Genomic DNA, 24652 nt, shown 5'->3' with positions numbered 1-24652 from the left:
TTCCTTAGGTCATCCTTCAGTGGCACTGATATTTTTCCTTTCCATAGGTCATCCTTCAGTGGCACTGATATTTTTCCTTTCCATAGGTCATCCTTCAGTGGCACTGATATTTTTCCTTTCCTAGGGTCATCCTTGGCACTGATATTTTCCTTTTAGGTCCTGATTCCTTTCCATAGGTCATCCTTCAGTGGCACAGATAGGTCATCCTTCAGTGGCACTGATATTTTTCCTTTCATAGGTCAGGTCATCCTTCAGTGGCATTGATATTTTTCCTTTCCATAGGTCATCCTTCAGTGGCACTGATATTTTTCCTTTCCATCCTTAGGTCATCCTTCATTGGTGATATTTTCCATTTTTCCTTTCCAGGTCATCCTTCAGTGGCACTGATATTTTTTCCTTTCCTCCATAGGTCATCCTTCAGTGGCACTGATATTTTCCTTTCCATAGGTCATCCTTCAGTTCCTTCAGTGGCACTGGTTTTTCCTTTCCTTCAGTGGGTCATCCTTCAGTGGCACTGATATTTTTCCTTTCCATAGGTCATCCTTCAGTGGCACTGATATTTTTCCTTTCCATAGGTCATCCTTCAGTGGCACTGATATTTTTCCTTTCCATAGGTCATCCTTCAGTGGCACTGATATTTTTCCTTTCCATAGGTCATCCTTCAGTGGCACGTCATCATCCTTCAGTCAGTAGGCCATTTTATTATTTTCCTTTCCATAGGTCATCCCTTCAGTGGCAATTGGATATTTTTCCTTTCCATAGGTCATCCTTCAGTGGCACTGATATTTTTCCTTTCCATAGGTCATCCTTCAGTGGCACTGATATTTTTCCTTTCCATAGGTCATCCTTCAGTGGCACTGATATTTTTCCTTTCCATAGGTCATCCTTCAGTGGCACTGATATTTTTCCTTTCCTTAGGTCATCCTTCAGTCAGATATTTTTTCCGTTCCATAGGTCATCCTTCAGTGGCACTGATATTTTTCCTTTCCTTAGGTCATCCTTCAGTGGCACTGATATTTTTCCTTTCCATAGGTCATCCTTCAGTGGCACTGATATTTTTCCTTTCCATAGGTCATCCTTCAGTGGCACTGATATTTTTCCTTTCCATAGGTCATCCTTCAGTGGCACTGATATTTTTCCTTTCCATAGGTCATCCTTCAGTGGCACAGATATTTTCGTTTCTTAGGGTCATCCTCAGTGGCACTGATATTTTCCTTTCCATAGGTCATCCTTCAGTGGCACAGGTCATCCTTCAGTGGCACTGATTTTTTTCTTTCCATAGGTCATCCTTCAGTGGCACTGATATTTTCCTTTCCATAGGTCGTCCTTCAGTGGCACTGATATTTTTCCTTTCCTTAAGTCATCCTTCAGTGGCACAGATATTTTTCCTTCCTTAGGTCATCCTTAGTGGCACTGATATTTTTCCTTTCCATAGGTCATCCTTCAGTGGTGATACTGATCATTTTGGCCTGATATTTTCCTTTCCATAGGTCATCCTTCAGTGATATTTTCCTTTCCATCGGGTCATCCTTCAGTGGCATATATTTTCCTTTTCATCCTTCAGTGGCACTGATATTTTCCTTCCATAGGTCATCCTTCAGTGGCACTGATATTTTTCCTTTCCATAGATCATCCTTCAGTGGCACTGATATTTTCCATAGGTCATCCTTCAGTGGCACTGATATTTTTCCTTTTTCCAAGTGGCACTGATATTTACTAGGTCATCCTTCAGTGGCACTGATATTTTTCCTTTCCATAGGTCATCCTTCAGTGGCACTGATATTTTTCCTTTCCATAGGTCATCCTTCAGTGGCTGATATTTTTTCCATGTCATCCTTCAGTGGCACTGATATTTTTCCTTTCCATAGGTCATCCTTCAGTGGCACTGATATTTTTCCTTTCCATAGGTCATCCTTCAGTGGCACTGATATTTTTCCTTTCCATAGGTCTTCAGTGGCACTGATATATTTCCTTCCAGGTGGCATTGATATTTTTCCTTTTTCCTTTCCTTCAGTGGCACTGATATTTTCCTTTCCATAGGTCGCCCTTCAGTGGCACTGATATTTTCCTTTCCATAGGTCATCCTTTCAGTGGCACTGATATTTTTTTTTCCTTCATCCTTCAGTGGTCAGATATTTTTCCTTCCATAGGTCATCCTTCAGTGGCACTGATATTTTCCTTTCCTTAGGTCATCCTTCAGTGGCACTGATATTTTTCCTTCCGTCCTTTAGGTTCCTTTCAGTGGCACTGATATTTTCCTTTCCATAGGTCATTTCAGTAAGAGATATTTTCTGATATTTCCTTAGGTTATCCTTCACTGATATTTTCTTTCCATAGGTCATCCTTCAGTGGCACTGATATTTTTTTCCATAGGTCATCCTTCATAGGTCATCCTTCAGTCATCCTTCACATATATTTTTCCTTTCCTTAGGTCATCCTTCAGTGGCACTGATGTTTTTTCCTCTTTTTCCATAGGTCATCCTTCAGTGCACAGATATTTTCCTTTCCTTAGGTCATCCTTCAGTGGCACTGATATTTTTCCTTTCCAGGTGATATTTTCCTTTCCTTAGGGTCATCCTTCATCAGATATTTTTTTCTTTTCACTGATATTTTCTTCCATAGGTCCTTCAGCACTGATATTTTCCTTTCCATAGGTCATCCTTCAGTGGCACTGATATTTTTCCTTTCCATAGGGTCATCCTTCAGTGGCACTGATATTTTTTTCCTTAGGTTTTTCCTTTCCTTAGGTCATCCTTCAGTGGCACTGATATTTTCCTTTCCATAGGTCATCCTTCAGTGGCTTTTGATATTTTTTTCCTTTCCACTGATATTTTTTCCAGGTCATCCTTCAGTGGCACTGATATTTTCCTTTCCTTAGGTCATCCTTCAGTGGCACTGATATTTTCCTTTCCATAGGTCATCCTTCAGTGGAGTATTTTCCTTTCCATAGGTCATCCTTCAGTGGCACTGATATTTTTTCCTTTCCATAGGTCATCCTTCAGTGGCACTGATATTTTCCTTTCCATAGGTCATCCTTCAGTGGCACTGATATTTTTCCTTTCCTAGGTCATCCTTCATGGCACTGATATTTTTCCTTTCATCCTTCAGTGGCACTGATATTTTTCCTTTCCATAGGTCATCCTTCAGTGGCACTGATATTTTTCCTTTCCATAGGTCATCCTTCAGTGGCACTGATATTTTTCCTTTCCATAGGTCATCCTTCAGTGGCAAAACTGATATTTTTCCTTTCCATAGGTCATCCCTTCAGTGGCACTGATATTTTCTTTCCTAGGTCGTTTCAGTGGTCATCCTTCAGTGGCACTGATATTTTTCCTTTCCATAGGTCATCCTTCAGTGGCACTGATATTTTTTCTTTCCATAGGTCTCATCCTTCAGTGGCACTGATAGGGTCATTTTGGCACTGATATTTTCCTTCCATAGGTCATCCTTCAGTGGCACTGATATTTTTTCCATAGGTCATCCTTCAGTGGCACTTAGGTCATCCTTCAGTAGGTCATCCTTCAGTTGATATTTTCCTTTCCATAGGTCATCCTTCAGTGGCACTGATATTTTCCTTTCATAGGGTCATCCTTCAGTGGCACTGATATTTTTCCTTTCATAGGTCATCCTTCAGTGGCACTGATATTTTCCTTTCATAGGTCATCCTTCAGTGGCACTGATATTTTCCTTTCCACAGGGTCTGATATTTTCCCTTTCCATAGGTCATCCTTCAGTGGCACTGATATTTTCCTTTCCATAGGTCATCCTTCAGTGGCACTGATATTTTTCTTTCCTTAGGTCATCCTTCAGTGGCACTGATATTTTTCCTTTCCATAGGTCATCCTTCAGTGGCACTGATATATTTTCTTTCCTTAGGTCATCCTTCAGTGGCACTGATATTTTTCCTTCCATAGGTCATCCTTCAGTAGCACTGATATTTTTCTTTCCATAGGTCATCCTTCAGTGGCACTGATATTTTTCCTTTCCATAGGTCATCAGTACAGATATTTTTCCAGTCATCCTTGGCACTGATATTTTTCCTTTCCATAGGTCATCCTTCATGGCACTGATATTTTTCCTTTCATCCGGTCATCCTTCAGTGGCACTGATATTTTTCCTTTCCTTAGGTCATCCTTCAGTGGCACTGATATTTTCCTTTCATAGGTCATCCTTCAGTGGCACTGATATTTTCCTTCCATGGTCATCCTTCAGTGGCACTGATATTTTTCCTTCCTTATGGCCTGGTCATCCTTCAGTGGCACTGTGGCACTGATATTTTTCCTTTCCAGGTCATCCACTGGATTTTTTTCAGTGGCACTGATATTTTTTTCATAGGTCTTTCAGTGGCATAGGTCATCCTTCAGTGGCACATGTTTTTCCTTTCCATAGGTCATCCCTTCAGTGGCACTGATATTTCCTTTCCATAGGTCATCCTTCAGTGGTCATCCTTCTGATATTTTCCTTTCCATAGGTCATCCTTCAGTGGCACTGATATTTTTCCTTTCCATAGGTCATCCTTCAGTGGCACAGATATTTTTCCTTTCCATAGGTCATCCTTCAGTGGCACTGATATTTTTCCTTTCCATAGGTCATCCTTCAGTGGCACTGATATTTTTCCTTTCCATAGGTCATCCTTCAGTGGCACTGATATTTTTCCTTTCCTTAGGTCATCCTTCAGTGGCACTGATATTTTTCCTTTCCTTAGGTCATCCTTCAGTGGCACTGATATTTTTCCTTTCCATAGGTCATCCCCCCTTCAGGCACTGATTTTTCCTTTCAGTGGTCATCCTTCAGTGGCACTGATTTTTTCCTTTCCATAGGTCATCCTTCAGTGGCACTGATATTTTTTTTCCTTTCTTCAGTGGCAGGTCATCCTTCAGTGGCACTTATCCATAGGTCATCCTTCAGTGGCACTGATATTTTCCTTTCCATAGGTCATCCTTCAGTGGCACTGATATTTTTCCTTTCCATAGGTCATCCTTCAGTGGCACTGATTTTTTTCCTTTCCACTTATCTTTTCCTTTTTCCATAGGTCATCCTTCAGTGGCACTGATATTTTCCTTTCCATAGTCATTTTCCTGATATTTTTTCCTTTCCATAGGTCATCCTTCAGTGGCACTGATATTTTTCCTTTCCCATCCTTCAGTGGGTCCATAGGTCATCCTTCAGTGGCACTGATATTTTCCTTTCCATAGGTAATCCTTCAGTGGCACTGATATGTGGCACTGATATTTTTTCCTTTCCATAGGTAATCCTTCAGTGGCACTGATATTTTTTCCTTTCACATGTCATCCTTCAGTGGGATATTTTTCCTCTAGGTCATCCTTCAATGGATATTTTCCTTTCCATAGGTCATCCTTCAGTGGCACTGATATTTTTTCCTTTCCATAGGTCATCCTTCAGTGGCACTGATATTTTTTCCTTTCCATCCTTCAGTGGCACTGATATTTTTCCTTCCATAGGTCATCCTTCAGTGGCACTGATATTTTTCCTTTCCTTAGTAGGTCATCCTTCAGTGGTGATATTTTCTTCCTTAGGTCATCCTTCAGTGATATTTTTCCTTTCCATAGGTCATCCTTCAGTGGCACTGATATTTTTCCTTTCATTAGGTCATCCTTCAGTGGTACTGATATTTTCCTTTCCATGGTCATCCTTCAGTGGATATATTTTCCATTTCCATAGGTCATCCTTCAGTGGCACTGATATTTTTTTCCTTTCCTTAGGTCATCCTTCAGTGGCACTGATATTTTCCTTTTTTCATCCTTCAGTGGCACTGATATTTTTTCCTTTCCATAGTCATCCCTTCAGTCATCCTTTTCACAGGTCATCCTTCAGTGGTGATATTTTTCCTTTCCATATCATCCTTTCAGTGGCACTGATATTTTTCCTTTAGGTCATAGGTCATCCTTCAGTGGCACTGATATTTTTTTCCTTTCAGTGGCACTGATATTTTTCCTTTCCATAGGTCATCCTTCAGTGGCACTGATAGGTCATCCTCAGTGGCACATATTTTTCCCATCCAGGTCATCCTTCAGTGGCACTGATATTTTACCTTTCCTTAGGTCATCCTTCAGTGGCACAGATGTTTCCTTCCATTCCTTTAGTGGCACTGATATTTTCCTTTTTTAGGTCATCGGCATGGCACTGATATTTTTCCTTTCCAGGTCATCCTTCAGTGGCACTGGCACATCCTTCAGTGGCACTGATATTTTTTCCTTTCCTTTCCATATATGTTTCCAGGGGCAAGGTCATTGGAACTGTTATTTTCCTTTCCATAGGTCATCCTGAAGTGGCAGTTGTCTCATTTGTTGCCGTTTGGCAGATTGTCAGGGAAATTTGTTTTTAAAAAATTATTAATTTAATATTATTAGTTGTCTCACTTGTTGCCATTTGGCGGATTGTGGGAAATTTGTTTTAAAAAATTATTAATTTAATATTAAGGAACAACCCAATAAATATGAAGTTGCACGGCAAGTTTTCATAGAATAGTGTCCATATGTTGAATAAAGAAAAATAATAGAAATTGAAGTTATTAATTACTTTCCATGACAGGATGCGTCTTTAATTCCTGTTATATGTTATGAATTACAAATCGTCAGTTTCGCTTCTAATGTTCAGGTCTATTTATTACTGTTTAATGATTATTAAATGGAAAAAATAGATGACAATATATGTACATAATACGTAAGAAGTGAAACTATGACCCATGAAATGGAAATCGGACTTAATGCTGTTAAGTTCACGATGCAAAGGATATGGCAAAGCCCAGGGTTTTGATGAGAACATTGGGTAAATGATCACCACCCCAGAATAATCCAACTAAATTTTGACAAGTAAGATGACAGAGCAGCACAAATACTCCAATTGATTAAGCAAAACAGCGTTGTTTGCTTCTCAGACTCCCAAATCGTAAGCTCAAAGTGGAAAGGAGCAGCATAAAAGTACAGTACTTTCCGCGATTAAAGACAGCGTTGTCGAAAAACAGCTTTTCAAGGATGTTCGAGCAGTCGTTTCACTGTTCTTGTCTGCATCAAATAAAGACAGTTGTAAGTTGTAAACAAGTTCCTTCAATTATTAGCTACTACTTCCCACACAGAGGTTGTGTTTTTAGTTTAGCCTGTTTGATTTTTTGCAGGATTGCAGACAAAGATGTGTGGTTTTTTAACGAAAAATCTTCCAAAGGTGGATTTTGTGAGTGGAAAAAGTAACTAGATTTTAGGAGGGATCCAGTTGTGGAGAAGGGAGCGTTTCTTTTGGAGGAGAGAGGAAAGGGAAATCGGATTGCTCAACCTTGGTGGAGTTTTGGGGTCTCTGAACTCGTGTTTTAGCAAACGTACTCATAAGAAGTGGTATATTAACCTTATGCACATTGTACAGGTAAGTTATGTCTTGTTTAATTGCGTGGAATGTTTCTATTGCTATTTGTGTTAACTGGAAACCACGGAAGTCACATTTTGTCGTCTCAGGTGGATGGTGGCCACATTAAAAAATGTCAAACCTTGGTTTGAGCCCCAGCCTTGTTACTATGGCCTTTCAGAGTAATCTCCAGCAAGTGATTGAGTTCCGTTGCTTGCCTCTAAGTACAGTTTCCTTTCCTTGTGACTAACTCCAAAATCAGCACTATTCAGCATAGACTCAACAGTGCCTTCGTTTCTTAAGTCAGATGTCTTTGTCACTCAGTGTGTAAAGGAAATGGATACCCTTTTGGCTGAGTTCTTTGGCAGTAACCAGAGTAATAAGAAATTTATTATGGCTCATTTCTGTTTCCTTGGTGCTGAACTTGACTAGTTTATCTGTTCGGTCTCGCAAAATTAAAAAATCTTTTATTTGACCTTGATGCTTAGAGTTGTGAACCCAAATGGCCCTTTTCCGGTATTTTTTGTAAAGAATGCTGATTACATACATCCATAGTTGTCTGCTAGTTTTCTTAAGTTAGCTAGGAGGGTGGGGGGAGGTTTCGCACGTTTTGAGGAATTGGTAGTGTTATGCCCTTTGCTAAACGTCGGAGTGGTAAATCATGCCCTCTAATGACTGCCCTATTTACAGTATATAACTCATATATATATAATTTAAAAGTTTTGACCGTCTTTTGGCAAGGGCCCTGGAGCTTTGGTGCTTTCCTTTCAGTTTCCAGTGTTGTCCAGAAATCCCCAGAAATTGGTAACAAAATTTGGATGAGTGATATTAAGTATGCTTTTGACTGTTAATAACAAGGTCTTAGCTTTCAAGCTCAGATAGGTGGGAGTTAGTGGAGTATTTCTTAAGTGCTGCGTTTAGTAAGTGTTGATTGGCAATTTACAGTTGCACACAGGCAAGTTTTCTTCCCACTGTTATTTATAGTATATAAGCATGATATGTGGTTTGGCTAAGAAAACAAGCAGGTTGCCCATGCAGGTGATGCTACTTAATTTGTATCAGTCCCATCTCTGGACTGTAGACCTACAGCTGTGGATTCTCTTCAAATTGTGGAGAATGAAGTTAACAAGGGACAAAAGATGTTTGTTAGTAGATTAACAGCACTGGGTTCACCCAAATAATCTCATCGACAATGTTTTTAAACTACACAGAACGCCTTGAAAATATTGTGTATCAAAGTCACTTTTGAGAAACAACCATTCTCGCAATTCTTCAATTGCCCAAGAAATTGGTATACTGGGAAAATCTTTCAAGAATGCTATACAACTGTTTATTTAGAGGAATTTTTTTATTTCTTTATTCTTTATGTTTTATGATTTGGTAATAAGCAGCTGTCTTACATTTAAATTGTAGGATGGAAACAGTGTTTTGTTAAGTTTCTTATTTCAAATGCTAGCACTGATCTATAGCACCATCATTTAATGACGTCATTGTGCATGCTTGGTAAAATTTTCAGTTGTGATCACCAAGTTGCCTTCAGATCTTCCCAGACTATGCCATTCACCACAAAGTATTAGATTTACAGTTAGTTCTAACAGTCTTAGTTTTTCTTTTGTGAAGTTCAATTTCTCACAGTTTTCTACAAGTTTTGTTCTAGTGGTGAAAAGTTCGAACTGGTGCAGATTGTCGTTTGTTGAGCAGGCTTGTATGAATCTCTTATCTCCATTTAATTGTTTTATCTTAGGTATGTTTTCGTACTCTGTTTCTCCTATATTGTTTATTTTATATCAACTAATTCTGTAATGAGCTGCTTTCTGTATCGGAGCTCTTCGGCTTGTAGCATTCTGCTTTTCCAACTAGGGCCATAGCTCGTCTTCTAATAATAATTATATTTTAATTTTTCTCATTTATGGTACTTGCTCATATAGCAGCTAACTGTGTAGTATTGGGTCTTATGCAGTATACAGGCTTTCCAAATTTATTAGTAATGATAAGTTTTGCTGATGTGTACTGTATGCTAAATGTGGCAATTAAATGTCATTATCATTACATTGAGGTAGTTGAGTTACAATAGACAGTGGATTTCAATGTATCAATCATAATCAGGGAAAAGTCCTTACTTCCTTTAATCAGTCATCTGCATATGTATATTTTAGTTTGTGTGTGTATGTACTGTACATGCACCTCATACAGTTGTTATGAATTGATCCCTGTAAAAGAGCTTGATATTGACTAGTCATTGGTACCAGAAGTAAGTAATTTTTTTAGATATAATTATTTTATAGACAGCCAACTTCCACAAGAAACCAAAGAATAGTATTTCATTTGTAAGAAGCCATTTAAATAAAGGCGCTCCAGTTATCTATACTTCCAACAAAAGTAGATATGTATAAGGCACTGCCTGCTGCCTTTCCCTTCATCAAAGCCAGTTTTGTTGTGGAACAAACTGCAGCTGCCTTTTCCTTCATCAAAACCTGTTCTTTAGTTAAACACATCACAACTGCCTTTACCATCGTCAAAACCAGTCCTTCACCTAAAACCACTGCATCTGCTTTTACTGTCAAGAAAACCAGTTCTTCAGTTGAACCCACTGCAGCTGCCTTTTCATCATCAAAACCAGTCCTTCAGTTGAACCCACTGCAGGCTGCCTTTACAATGATCATAACCAATTCATCGGTTGTACCCACCGCAGCTGCTTTTAATGTTATCAAAACCAGTCCTTCAGTAGAACCCACTGCAGCTGCCTTTACTGTCATCAAAACCAGTCTGTCAGTTGAACCCACTGCAGCTTCCTTTATATTATCAAAACCAGTTCTTCAGTTGAACCCACTGTGGCTGCTTTTACTGTCATCAAAACCAGTCCTTCAGCTGAACCCACTGAGGCTGCTTTTACTGTCATCAAAACCAGTCCTTCAGTTGAACCCACTACAGCTGCCTATACTGTTATCAAAACTAATTCTCTAGTTGAACCCACTGCAGTGGCCTTTTCATCATCAAAAACAGTTCTTCCTTGGAACCCACAGTAGCTTCCTTCACTGTCATCAAAACCAGTCCTTCAATTGAACTCACTGCAGCTGCCTTTCCTGTTATCAAAATCAGTTTATCAGTTGAGCCCAATGCAGCTTCCTTGACTGTCATCAAAACCAGTATTCAGTTGAACTCACTGCAACTGCCTGTACAGTCATCAAAACCAGTATATAAGATGAACCTGCTGCAGCTGCCTGTACTGTTATCAAAGCTAGTTCTTCCATTAAACAAACCGCAGGTGCCTTAACTGTCATCAAAACCAGCTCCTCCATTGAACCCACTGCCTTTACTGACATCAGAACCAATATTTCAGTTGGACCCACTGCAGCTGCCTTAACTGTCATCAAAACCAGTGTGAGGAAGGTATTGAGTGATACTGGCTGGGTGTTGTCTAGTTTATTGGTGGTTCCTTACTGAATGATGTACAGAATCTTTGAAGTTGTTATTGGCTGGTGCGAGCCGCAATGTAGTTTCTACACACAGACAAGGCAAAACAGAGATTATGTGTCAGACATCTGTGTTTGTCGACAGACAAACAGATGGCGATTGTGAGAGACATAATAAAATGTACAATGATAAAACATATATCAATGGAAAGAAGCAGGAAATTCCACATATGGACATTTGCATGAGATTCGAGACAGATTAACGAATACAATGCAGTAGCATAATATGTGAAATGGCGAGACGTTTGGCGTCTTCACAAACAGAAACATGCATACAGTTTTATACAGAAGATTTGGTGGAATATTATGAATACATGATCAGAGTGCTTGCATGGCAATGCAAGTAGTGGTGATTGTACATGAATCGAGACAACAATGGTTTGAGAGAAATAGGCAGGAATATTGTGTGGTAGAAAAGTTGCGTTCCTTCAAGCGATCGCCGCTGACGCACGGGAGGGAGAGAAAGAGAGAGAGAGAGAGAGCGGGATGCTTGTTGTCCTGTTTTGTCCAGTGGATGACTCACACACGTGTGCCCGTAGGACCGCCATGCAGTCCCTTACACCAGCTCTTCCATTGAACCCAGTACTTCAGTTGAACCCACTGCAGCTTCCTTTACTGTTATCAAAACCAGTCCTTCAGTTGAACCCACTGCAGCAGCCTTTACTGTTATCAAAAGCAGTTCTTCAGTTGAAACCACCGCAGCTGTCTTTTCATCATCAAAAGCAGTTTTTCCGTTAAACCCACTAAATTTACCTTTTCATTAGCAAAACCAGTTCTTCTGTTAAACCCACTGCAACTACCTATGCTGCCATCAAAACCATTTCTTCAGTTGAACCAACTGCAGCTGCCTTTAAGGTGATCAAAACCAGACCTTCCTGTTGAACCCACTGCAATTGCATTTACTGTTATCAAAACTAGTTCTGCAGTTGAACCCACGGCAGCTGCCTTTTCTTCACCATAACAGTTCTTCCATTAAACCCACTGCACCTTGCTTTACTGTCAGAAAAACCAGCCCTTTACTTGAACCCACTGCAGCTTCCTTTCTGTCATCGAAATCAGTTCTTTAGTTGAACCCACTGCAGCTTCCTTTTCTGTCATCAAAACCAGACCTCCAGTTGAACCCACTGCAGCTGCATTTACTGTTATCAGAACTAGTTCTGCAGCTGAACCCACTGCAGTTGCCTTTTCGTCATCAACACCAGTTCATCCATTAAACCCATTGCAGCTTGCTTTACTGTTCTAGAAAAAATGCACCTTTTTTCCAGTTCCATTGCGCATGCTTGATTATTTATATTTTATACTAGGTTACTTTTTGTTTTTGTATAAACGTATCTAGTAAATGTGTTATGTTTTAGTTTTTAATTTGTTTTTCTTTTTAAGTCGCCTGATCCTCAGAGTTAATTCTTTGCTTTATGTTAATGCATTTATGGTAATTATATCCGTTGGCCTTATTTTGAAGATGAAAGGGACGACGTTTATGTACAGGACCCATCTTGGTCAAAGTTGATTACAAAACTATTTTTTAAATGTAAATTCAATTGTATCTTATGATCTCAACAAGCCATTTAATTATTTTTTCAGGTACTTTTATCGGAGGGCAACCTTCTCAGGTATCTCGGAAAGGTAAGATGATGTTTGTCAAACGTTACAAGCATTTAAAGTAATCATTAAGAATAGCACGCTAGTTTGTGTAGTCATAGTGGAACTAATGAGAAACAGAAAATAAGGTTATGGCAGTCAGCAGTGTACCAATTTTCATTCAGTATTGTATCAGACAATAGGAACTGCCAAATGGCAGTTTTTCTTCCATTGTAGGTTTTGTTATAAACTCCCTGTACTTGACACTGATATATGGTTGTTTGTTGCTTATGCCAGAGCCTTGCTTAGGATACTAAAGAGCTAGGCCAACATTAAACTTCCTACATAAACAAAAAATAGTGTTCACAAACCTGTAAGGTCATAGAACGCATAAGACAAAGTTGCAGGACTTAAGGTTTTAACTGTCAGTAGGTATATCATTATTAATAAGTAGGTTTCAACCAGGGTGATGTGAGATCCCCCTCTAAATGCCGCAGTTATACTTTGCCTCCATGTGCAGCGAATAATCTGCTCTATTTTTTGCTAACTTTTTGCTTTTCCTGCACCTTTAGTCTCCTCACTGAAACCTGGCTATCCAGTATTGCCGCCATTGATTCTGGGCAAACCTTACTACATCCTCTATGCTCACCTTTGTTTCAAAGGGTAGGCTAGTTCTTCATAAAGCATCAACACCCTCTTAGGTGGAATTGTGGATCTTGAATCTCTTTTCTTTGATGCAACTTAGCAGGCAATGCTAGATTTAAGATGACTATTAAAACAGGATAAGCTACAAATGCTTAGGTTAACCAGGAGAGATATGGAACTTACCTTTGTTTTTACATCTGTTGTAAAAAAAAAGTAGCTCCTTTTACAACTCTTGCTATCAAGGCACAGGATGAAAGACCCAATGGTCATATATTTGTAAGTGTAGGTTAGGATGGCTTACATAGTAATTTCCAGTGATGACTTGCATGCTGAAGTAAGTAGGCTATGCCAGTGCACTGAATTTGCTTTCATTAGTCTATAACTTACTACCAAAGTAGTGCACGCCCATGGCCAAGGTCAATACGAATGTAACATAAATATTATTGTAGTGGTATGTATTCTTAGTTCAAAAATCGACAAGGAGTGGCCACACAGCCAATGATAACTACTGTATGTAGCCTATGGCTGCGTGTAGACTGGGTACTGGTAACAGTAGCAGGTGGCAATGATGAGTAAATCTTATGAAGAGAACCATACTCACTTAATTGAGCTTTCCAAGGCAACAAAACTTTTAAAACACAAGGAATAAGCATAAGGTTGGTTCCTGCTGCAGATGCAAGGCCGAAGGATCGGTCAGGATGTATCCCTGTGAGTACTGCTTGGACCATTCGGCTAGGTTTGGGGGTAAAGAGGGTAGAAAATCCCTTCTGGTTAGGTGGAACACAGATCCCATGGTTAGGTTAGGTTATATGAGAATGTCTCTTGTAATTAACATCACATTTTCATGCTTTTCATTTTGTTTTTATTATGATATACAGTACATGCACCTTATAGGAACTGCCAACAGTAATAATGGCTTCAGATAGTTAATTTTTCAGTAACTGTGCATTTATAAATACAAGGAATTATCTAAGCCCGGGAGTAGAGGATAAGGTCCCAACATGAAATGCAAGCAATACCACCTTTGGGAGAGGTGGGTCAAGTGCCTATGGCATCTTGGCATATGGAACAGTTACAGTTGCAAGTTTAACATATGGAACAGTTACAATTGCAAGATATAATTGAAATAAGGAATAGCAGTTAGAAATTCATGGATTTTTTCATGACAGAAAACTGTGGGCCAAAACGAGAATGACATGAAGTAGTAATAAAATGTTTAGATAATAAATAGATATATTTCATAAATTACAGAAAATCCCAATAAATGTGAACATTATTTGGAAGGCAAATGCCTGAAATATTATGTAGAATCCCCACTCATTCAGGTCAGTCTAGTTCACAGTTCCCTGTGCTTCAATTTCTTAAACACCAGAAACACGACATCCGGGTGTGCTTTATTATTTCCCCATAAGCAATAAAGTGAGTTAAGTGTTCAGTTTTTCCCTGTTAGGTTTGGTGGTGGGGTATGCCTCTGTTGGAAAAAATTGGTGGTGTGAATTTTAAACAAAATAAAGCTTGATATTTTGACATGAGACAAAAGTAAAAGAGCAGAATGCTCAGGATTTAGAAGGGTATTGTTATCATAATATATGTATACAGGATGTTTCAAAATTAGAGCAACCCCCCCTCTACAGCATAAACTAAAATTGATAAAAACAAAAGTAATTCAGACCAGGTATTTATTTAAGTTTCTCTCTGAGTATTTAATATTTTGTGTGGCCTCCATCTGCCTGTACCACAGCCTGCATTCTTGAGGGGTATGATTTCAGTAAATCGCAAAAAAGCTGAGACTCAAACTCCATTTCCCTGAGCACTTCGGTCACCTCTCTTCGCAGGTTGTTGAGGCTTGGTATACCATCATAGTTCACTGTGCGCGCTTCAACAAAATCCTTTTAGATACTACCAATGTTTTCACACACATTAAGGTCAGGGGAGCTACCTGGAAATTCACTTGACGAGAAGAAATCGATACCACTGTTTCGAAGCAGCTCCTGTCTGAAAGAGCCTTGAAACATGGTGCCTTATCATGCAAAAATGTGACTTCTTCAACAGATAACACATTTTCAGAATCTTTGAGGAAAGGAAATACTCCACCAGTAAGCACAGTTTCTCTGAAGTATTTGCCATTCCATGACTGTCCTTTTTCTTCGATGATCCACATTAATTGTTTGGCTGTGAAACAGAGAAAAATTCCCAATCATTCAGGAAATTTCACAACTTGGCGATAGCGCATATCATCGCTGATATCATCCAACTTTGCAGCCCAAATGATGTCATTTTTATTATTTGGCTTCCTGATTGTGTAAATGAAGAATTCATCTGATGCAGCAACATGGAGAAAGTCAGCTTCATTCCAATCTTTAAGAAATAAACCACAAAGCCATGCACAGTCTTCTATCTGTTGCTGAGTGATGCTGGGCTTGCTGATAACATGAAATGGCTTGATACCAGATTTTTTCAACTCACGATATACAGCACTATAACTTCTCTTCTTTCCCCTTTTTGTTTCTAGTTCAAGCACCAATTTATGTAAAGACTTTCTTGGTCTACCCACTGCCTCAGCTATGATGTCTTTTGACTCCTGAGAAAGGACATCAGGCCTTCCAAGATTCTCACTCTTTTTGTGATGACAGTCATATGAATTTTTGTCCCAGTTTCTTTTAACAAAGGATTCATCTCTTTTAACGTACGTAGCTATCCAGGAACGTGAAATGAAGGATGCACCAGCATCCCTGGCCTCTCTGAAGGTTATAGTCCAGATCCAGTCAATCCATCTGATTTCCTCCGAGTCGTTAGTCATGGCTGTAACTAACTCCGTCACTCAGTCAGAAAATACAAGAAATGTAAAATGAAAAATAGCTTAATAGAAACTTAAAATAATGTACTTGGAGATAGGCTATAGCAGAAGACTTCATAACTTTCCATTTGTTCTGTGGAGTGGGGGGCCTCTAATTTCGAGACACCTGTATATATATATATATATATATATATATATATATATATATATATATATATATATAATATATATATATATATATATATATATATATATATATATATATATATATAATATATATATATATATATATATATAAATTATATATATATATATATATATATATATATATATATAAATTATATATATATATATATACTGTATGTATATATATATGTATATATATATATATATTATTATATATATATATATATATATATATATATATATATATATATATATTATATATATATATATATATATATATATATATATATATATATATATATATATATATATATATATGTATTATGGATTCTCTTCTGCTACAATATTACAGTATATATTAACACCATTGAAACCCTTTTTTGATTCTGTGCTTGATTCTGGCTCTTGCCATGGACTTAGTGAAGTTTTTAAGCTGAACTTGATGTGTCTTGGTCTAGGAATATCTGCTTCCTGTCAAGTAAAGTTAAATTTCTTGTTCAACTCTGTTCACACGTCTTAAATTCCATTACTGGAATTTCGAATAAAGTATGTGCTTCAGGTAGCATCCAAGTGATACTTGCATTTATAATCCCAGCATATTATTCATGAAACATGTTCCACTTTTCCTTTTTTTAGTTATAATTAAAATGCAAATACAGGTATTTATATTTCTCATTCCTTTAGTAGAATAATTGATTATGTAACTCATTGCCACATTTACTGTTTCCTACGGGACCAAATCTTGAAAAGAATAATATCACTGCTTTCTTTTCACCATCTGCACCAAAGCTTCCAAAGATCACCTTCAGTCAATACTAAACTTGAAATTTTGCTCATTCAGCGGCTGAACACATGAACTACCATTCACTGGCACTTCGAGTCTCCTAGTGATAAAAATTTTTAGCACATGTCTTGCTCTACTTTACCCTGAAATCATGATAACTGTGTCCTTCTAAATCCTGAGTGTCCTGTTCTTTTACTTTTGTCTCGTGTGTCAAAATATCAAGCTTTATTTCTTTAAAAATTCTGACCACCAATTTTTTCCAATATAGGCATGCCCCGCCACCCAATACAACAGCAAAACTGAACACTATATATATATATATATGTGTGTGTGTGTGTTTTGTCATCAAGTGTTCCAAATACCTGGTTATTACACTACTAATCATAGAATTTAAAAATTTACCTCACTTCAGCCAGATACCTGAACTCTCGTAACAATAAAATTATGACTGAGTACTCTAAAGGCATCACATCAGCAAAACTGAAGGAACAAAACATGTTTATCACTATGCCTTATGCACATAATTAATCCTACCACTGGTGGTTAGTAAATGAAACACTATTGTAAAAACTTTAAATACAAAAATTTATTTTTAATTCAAAATTCACAATTTAAAGAAAATTTACTATTACTTGAAATCAAAATTCACAAAATTTAACTAATTCTTGAATTAAATCACAAATGTTAATTTATCAAGAAATTGAACTAATCAAGCAAAATTTAAACTATTAAGAAAGACTCAAGATTTGAAAAGAAAATCTAAATAAGTGAAGATTAAATCAAGTATGCCATGTTGAATTATTAAGTAAATAAATGTTAAATCACTACTATATAAAATGTGAAAAACTAAGAGATTGCAAATACACAAGCATCAAATTCAAAAAGAATTAAACAATTCAATTGACATTAAGAAAACATGAATATACAAAACATGAAAATGAAATGCAATTTAAAATCACTCAAGTATTTTAAGGCGTGACTTAAACCGTAAAAAACATTACAATACCTTGCAAAAGCTTGTGAAAACTTTCACAAGATTACCCCAATTGCTGCATCTCGAAATTCACTTTAACAGACTATTCTGATAGGTGCCACTACCTACAGTATATATCACTGTTATAAAACTAATGCTAGATCTCAAAACCTTAGATTAATATTAATGACCACACAAATATTTTACATTAATAACTTCTCTCTTTTGAAGAAAGAGTTTGAGAGAGAGAACTGACACAAAAGGTCTCTAGAATGAGAATGATTAAATCTTTATGATTCCAGCTAAAAGTAAAACCCCCATAGAATGATGTCATCTGATACATTTTGGGAGCGAGATACAAAAGAATATTCTAGAACTTTCAGTCACATGGGACACAATCAGAACAGTACGTGACTTGAACAGAAAATCACATTGGACAAAGCTTTTAACAGAATCTCAACACTATCAATGCATGTTATGAAACACAAACCTCCCTTATCTCTTGACTGAGGCAAAATCTTACAGCGACAGAGCGCTTATCTTTCAACATGCTTATCTGACCGATGGCAGCTAGAACATCTGTTCTAATAGACTAAAAATCTTTCTCTCCATTAATGTTATTAAATCATTAATTCTAAATTACTCTTATTGTGAAATCTAACACACATTACACAAATGATACTTCAATAATTATCATTTTTACACAGAATACATGGTATATAAAGAAAAATCATATTTTATATACATTTTACAAGGCAATATACATGAAAATATATAGATATATATATATATATATATATATATATATATATATATATATATATATATATATATATATATATATATATATATATATATTATAGTTTTGCCTGTGAGGGAGCTTGGATTCTGAGCAGGGAATTTACCTTTATGCTTTTTCTAAGAGATTGCTTCACTTCCCATGGGAAATCCATTATACCTGACTACTACTTTGGGATCATGCCTGACTACTACTTTGGGATCATGCAATCATAACAGAAAAGAAAAGGAGCTGAAGGCTTTTACTCATTAGGGAGAATTTGTAGATAAACACTTAGTTCACTTTAAATTCACTCATATTTACATTAACAACAAAATCAGAAAAATGGGGATTAACTTAGGGAGGGAAACAAGGTCCTGCTAAATAACAAATTCACATTAACAAACAACAATTGCAAGGTGTCAAAGAAATCCACTTCAATGGCACTGTAGACCACGGCAAGCAGGGCACAATCAAAGGAAAGATTCCTGGGCAAGCATCTCCATCTGCAATAGAGAATGCACAAGTTTATGTGACGGAAAGAAACAGTGTAACCAACGGAAAAGTCGAGAAGTGCATGGAAGGTGCCATGGTATCTTGATTTACGACACTGAAACACTTACGAGTAAATTAATGCACTGAAATAATGAAGTCAGGTCTAGCATGGAAATTTGCACTTTGAAATGAAACAGAAAAATCAATAAAAGAATAATAAGTTCGTGACTGATTAAGAAATACCTCTGATCAGGGTATGTTACCTTTGTTGGAAAGTTGTCTTTGCCATCGATAAGAATGTAGGAGGAATTTAGGGGGGCTTTCACTGGCAGGAAAAACTTGGACTTGAGCAAGAAAGCCACATGTTGGGGTATGGCCCAGAAGGAGCAGGGGTCAAGGAGAAGCTGCTTTTTGGTGCCCCAGCCAAGATGCCTCTCTAAGTTCTGACTAGCCGTGGGTCATTCTCGGCCCTTACATGACTTCGAAGGATTAGCTTCCCACTTTCTCTTGACACTCCATTTTCTGTGATTGCGCCCACAGATTGTTGGCTCGCTGTCTTTGACCCGGTCACTGCATGGCAGGGCAAGGGCCACATGGTAAGTTGCTATGGGCCCTTGAACTTTCTCCTTGAGTTAATCTTCTTCAGTGGGTCGTATTAGCCTACGGTAGGGATTTGTCTCCAAATGGCTTTGTTCCCGGAACAGAGGTATTCAGGCAGTCACAGGTCTAAAGGAAAAGAGATTAAGGAGTGTCTAGGGGGCAATAATTTAGAGATTAAGAAGGGGCAAATGTTTTCAGTCAGCAGTATGATGAAAAATGACTGTGCTTCTTTAAACAGAATAAGACAGTTCTAGTTTTACGTTATTTTCTTACAAGCATACAGGTTTATATTTTATTTTATTTTCTTCTGTAAAGCTAGGCAGGAGAGTTAACGTGGGAAGGTTGTCCCTTCGTAGTAATTATATATATATATATATATATATATATGTGTGTGTGTGTGTGTGTGTGTGTGTGTGTATATATATATATATATATATATATATATATATATATATATATATATATATATATATATATATATATATATATATATAATTGCTACAAAGGGACACCCTTCCCACTTATCATCTCATCTCCCTTTAGCTGACAACTTAAGTGGTTTAGGGTCTCTCTCGCATAAAGGATTCCCTGTGGTCACCCACTTGACACCTGAACAAACATTCAGCTGTGCACACAAGAGCTACTCACCAATTAGGTATACAAGAACCTCTCAAAGAACTGATCTTATCACACAGTATATGACAAATAGTTCTTCATTTTAACGTGCTTTTTTTCCATTTTCTATATGGGGTAAGCACGATGCCTTCTTTACGAAGGACTTTGATTTGGCGTTGGGGTAGGCCGTAGCCTCGATCGGCTGCCCTGCCTGACATCGCTTAGACCCTGGTAACAATGTGTACATGTATTGTACCAATCCCCAGCTCCCTTTCTCCCAAGCAGCAAGGAGAACTGGGCGGGTAGGTCGACAGTTCGAGACGTGTGAGGTGTCTGTTATGTTTTTAGAAGATGTTGGAGTGGCTTTGTTTATGTGTGTACTAGTCTGTAACACCCATTTGCTTTTCAGCAAACCTATCCGTTGATTACATACGTAATCCCGGGGTGTCTACACGGATAGCAAAGTGTCCGCCTTCACTCACCAGTCGGCTGCGGATTTGAAACCGCGCCACGGACCTCTATGAAGTCCTAGGCCACTGCTCTACCGACTGAGCCACCGAGGCAAATACAACAGGGAATATATCAAAAGCACAGAAAACATTAATTTTACAGAAAGCGTACATATCATAAGCCATATCATTATAATATATCTATATATATATATATATATATATATATACATACTATATACATACATATATATATATATATATATATATATATATATATATATATATATATATATATATATATATATATATATATACATACATTTATATAAGTGTATATATAGATATATTATAATGATATGTCTTATATGTATGTTTTCTGTAAAAATTAATATATATATATATATATATATATATATATATATATATATATATATATATATATACATACATTTATATAAGTGTATATATAGATATATTATAATGATATGTCTTATATGTATGTTTTCTGTAAACTTAATGTTTTCTGTACTTTTGATATATTCCCTGTTGTATTTGTCATATACTGTGTGATAAGATCAGTTCTTTGAGAGGTTTTTGTATACCCAATTGGTGAGTAGCTCTTGTGTGCACAGCTGAATGTTTGTTCAGGTATCAAGTGAGTGACCACAGGGAATCGTTTATGCAAGAGAGACCTAAACCACTTAAGTTGTCAGCTAAAGGTGCCGCTAAAGGAAGACGAGATGACAAGTTTGATAACAGTGGCTAGTCTAAAAATCTGTTATTTGCACAAGTGTTAAGACAGGAAATCCTGTATTAGCTAAAGAGATGTAGGATGACAGGTTCAGATAAGCTGCTTGATCCAGAAACCTTCTCTGTTTGGACAAGTGTGCCACAGGATACCCCTGTCAATTATGCAGATAAGAGGACAGGCCTATATAGCTCTTTGGAGCCAGGGAAAAAATTATCTTGTTTATTTTCCCTTCTCCAGAGGAAGAAACCCTATTTTTTCCTGTTTTCTCCCAGAGTGACCCAATTCCAAAAATGCCTAACTGGCAACGCAGGTTTATTCTCATAGTAGAGTTCTGAGAAGCAGTTCAGTTAAGACAGAAACTTGGTAGTTAGGTTGGTCTCTCTCTCTCTCTCTCTCTCTCTCTCTCTTCCTTCAGAAGAGTAAAATTTTGTGGTCACACTCCAGACATATAATTTGAGATATGAGTTTAGTGAAACTTGATATAACGGCGCCATACGAAAGTAGTGTTTTGAGCTGCAGCAAGAGTTTGGTAAAAGTGTTCAGAAACTTGTATAAGGTAAAGTGGTTTTACTTATTTTTACCATGGTAAAATAAAAGTCAGATTTTGACTTAGAGAAATTACTGTTGATAAATTTTTTTGCATTTTTGTATGTTCTTGTTTTTGCATTTTTGTGTATTCTTGAGTTTGCATTTTTTGTGTGTTCTTGTGTTTGCAATTTCATAGTGTTACCCAAACTTTTGTGTTGGTGGGTTAACATTTATTTACTGAACATTTTACATGTGTTGATACTTTAACATTGCATACATGGTTTGATTTACATTTGTTAAGATTTCTTTTTCAAATCTTGAGTAAATCTTAATAGTTTGAATTTTGCTTAGTTAACATAATTTCTTGATAAATTAAGGATTTGTGAATTAATCTTGTTTAAGAATTAATTAAATCTTATATTGTTTTCAAGTAATGGTAAATTTTTTCAGATTGTGAATTCTAATTATAACTTTTGAAGTTAGAAATAAATTTTTGCATTTAAAGTCTTAAAAACACAGTGTTTCATTTTTGACCACCAGTGAATATGGTTATTTGTGTATGCACAGGGTAAGTGATAGACATGTTTTGTTCTCCTCTCCTAAATGGAAGTGAATGAAGAGTAGAGAAACAATTATAGTTGTTTGATGGAGTGATGCCGTTCTTTGTCTAGTATATCTCAATACCTCACACATAATTTGATAAACTTGATTTGATTTTTTCAAGTGATAAACAAGTTTTAAGGGATCACTGTTACCTTTAGAGTGTTCAGTCGTAATTTTATTGTTATGAGGGTTCAGGTATCTAGCTGAAGTGAGGTAAATTTTTGAATTTTGTGGCTAGTTGTGTTATAACCAGGTACTTGGTCACTTTGTGACAATATATGTATATATATATATATATATATATATATATATATATATATATATATATATATATATATATATATATATATATATAAACACATTTAAATGTTGGTAGAAACTAATTCGTACAGAGCCAAGGGTAGAGGTGCTTTGAGAAGTAAACCATCATACCAACAAATTTTTATTTTGGCTTTCATGTTATAGTTAGATGCTCATTTGTATGGAGATATGAATTCTTGCTAAACGTCAGTAAATCAAAATAACGATCTGAGATCTTTAAATATAAAACAAGTGTTCCAGAAATACATGTTTTGTGAAAAAAAAATGCGAATTACACTTCAAGTAGTTTTAGAAATATGGTTTGTGAATATAATGGGACAGTACATTAATACTAAGCAGATGTCCAGGTATATGAATATCCAAAGATTATAGATTGCCAGTAAATATGTCATCAGTTGAACATATAAGAGTAAGATGAGTCATTTTTTAATTGATTAGTCAAGGCGATAGTAATTCCAGAAGATGCCGTCGCTCATGGAAGAACTACATTTCGTGCAAGTGAAAAGTAACAACCCATCACATAAACATAAAGACAACGTCGGAGTTTTGAAGTATTTGTTACACCCCAAGCTGTTCCCATGAGTTACTGACTGACTTGAGTCACGTTCGCAACAAACATTCCCTGACAAAAAGGAGATCCCATGAAAATGAAAGTACAAAGGGCCCTTGTGAGTGTGCCTTGTGCGTTAACGCGCATGCTCGCTGTGGTTCTTTAGAAAGGAGCAAAAGAAGGCAAATGGGCGTGACTGGCATCCAACTGCTTGGCTAACCCTCAGCGGCCGGCTCGCAAAGGTGAAAGACCCAAGTGCCCATCTGCTCATTTAATCGAGGTCATGATGGGTTAGGTGTGGATGACCTTGGTAATTGTAACATCGCTGTTTTACAACCAAGCAGTAAATTATAATAATTCCAAGATAACGTTGGCAAGTTAATGCTCGTTTGAATTCCGTATCAGCAAGCATTGATATTAATGTTCTCGAGGTTAAGTTTTATTGCGCATTTAAAAAGATAGCACAGAGTCAAGATTAGCCGTTTTTACTGTAGAGAGAGTCATTCGATGGCTAAATTATGAAATAAGGTCCCTTTATTTTGAGAACAATTTTCGCATGCATTTGCCCACTAAAATGGACGTATACGTCTACTCCCTTCTTCACTTTGAGGTCGAAAACTGTTAATCTGCGCGGATGTAGGCAGGATGATTTTGTTGGTCCAGTCTCCATGCAGTAATGGATTTCCTTCATTATCACCTGACTGTAAATTGTGTAAAATAATAGTAAATATTGCACAAAGGATTTTATGGTGACGTTCTGGAAAACAAAGTGGATATTCATTTTACAAGGAACACGCCCTTTTGGGGCGAGATATCTTATCTAATAGAAGGCCTTTTTGATAATAGGTATTATGATCTAAACTTGGTTTAGATCATCTTGTTAGTTCTCCTTATATAATATACTGTAGATTCAGACCTAAATCTCGTAGTTCGGACGGTGTAAGTAAAACTGATTAAACGTATGTGGTCATTTTCTGCTGATGTCCCCAATTGTTTTCTTAAGATTTATTTGTAATTAATGCGTTTTTGCCAATCTATATAGGGTTGTTGATGTGTGCCCTCATTTTTGGATCCTTTGGTAAGACTGATATAAATTCTTGTAGCCCATAAACTCATTACTCGAAGCAGTTCAGTTGCCAAAGAACTTTTCGTTTTACGTTTGTTTAC

General features: G+C 37.0%; 1 long non-coding RNA gene across 1 annotated transcript in view; it reads left to right on the top strand.

Annotated features, from left to right (window-relative positions):
* The window catches only part of LOC136840995 (uncharacterized), a 585109-nt gene that overhangs the window by 511065 nt on the left and 49392 nt on the right, over positions 1 to 24652 (top strand). The window contains exon 4 of the long non-coding RNA XR_010853812.1: positions 12411 to 12452. This is a non-coding gene — a long non-coding RNA (uncharacterized lncRNA). The remainder of the gene's footprint in view (positions 1 to 12410; positions 12453 to 24652) is intronic.

Source organism: Macrobrachium rosenbergii, chromosome 8 (genome assembly GCF_040412425.1).
Source record: "Macrobrachium rosenbergii isolate ZJJX-2024 chromosome 8, ASM4041242v1, whole genome shotgun sequence".
Taxonomy (NCBI): domain Eukaryota; kingdom Metazoa; phylum Arthropoda; class Malacostraca; order Decapoda; family Palaemonidae; genus Macrobrachium; species Macrobrachium rosenbergii.
This window is presented reverse-complemented; position numbering and strand designations above follow the sequence as displayed.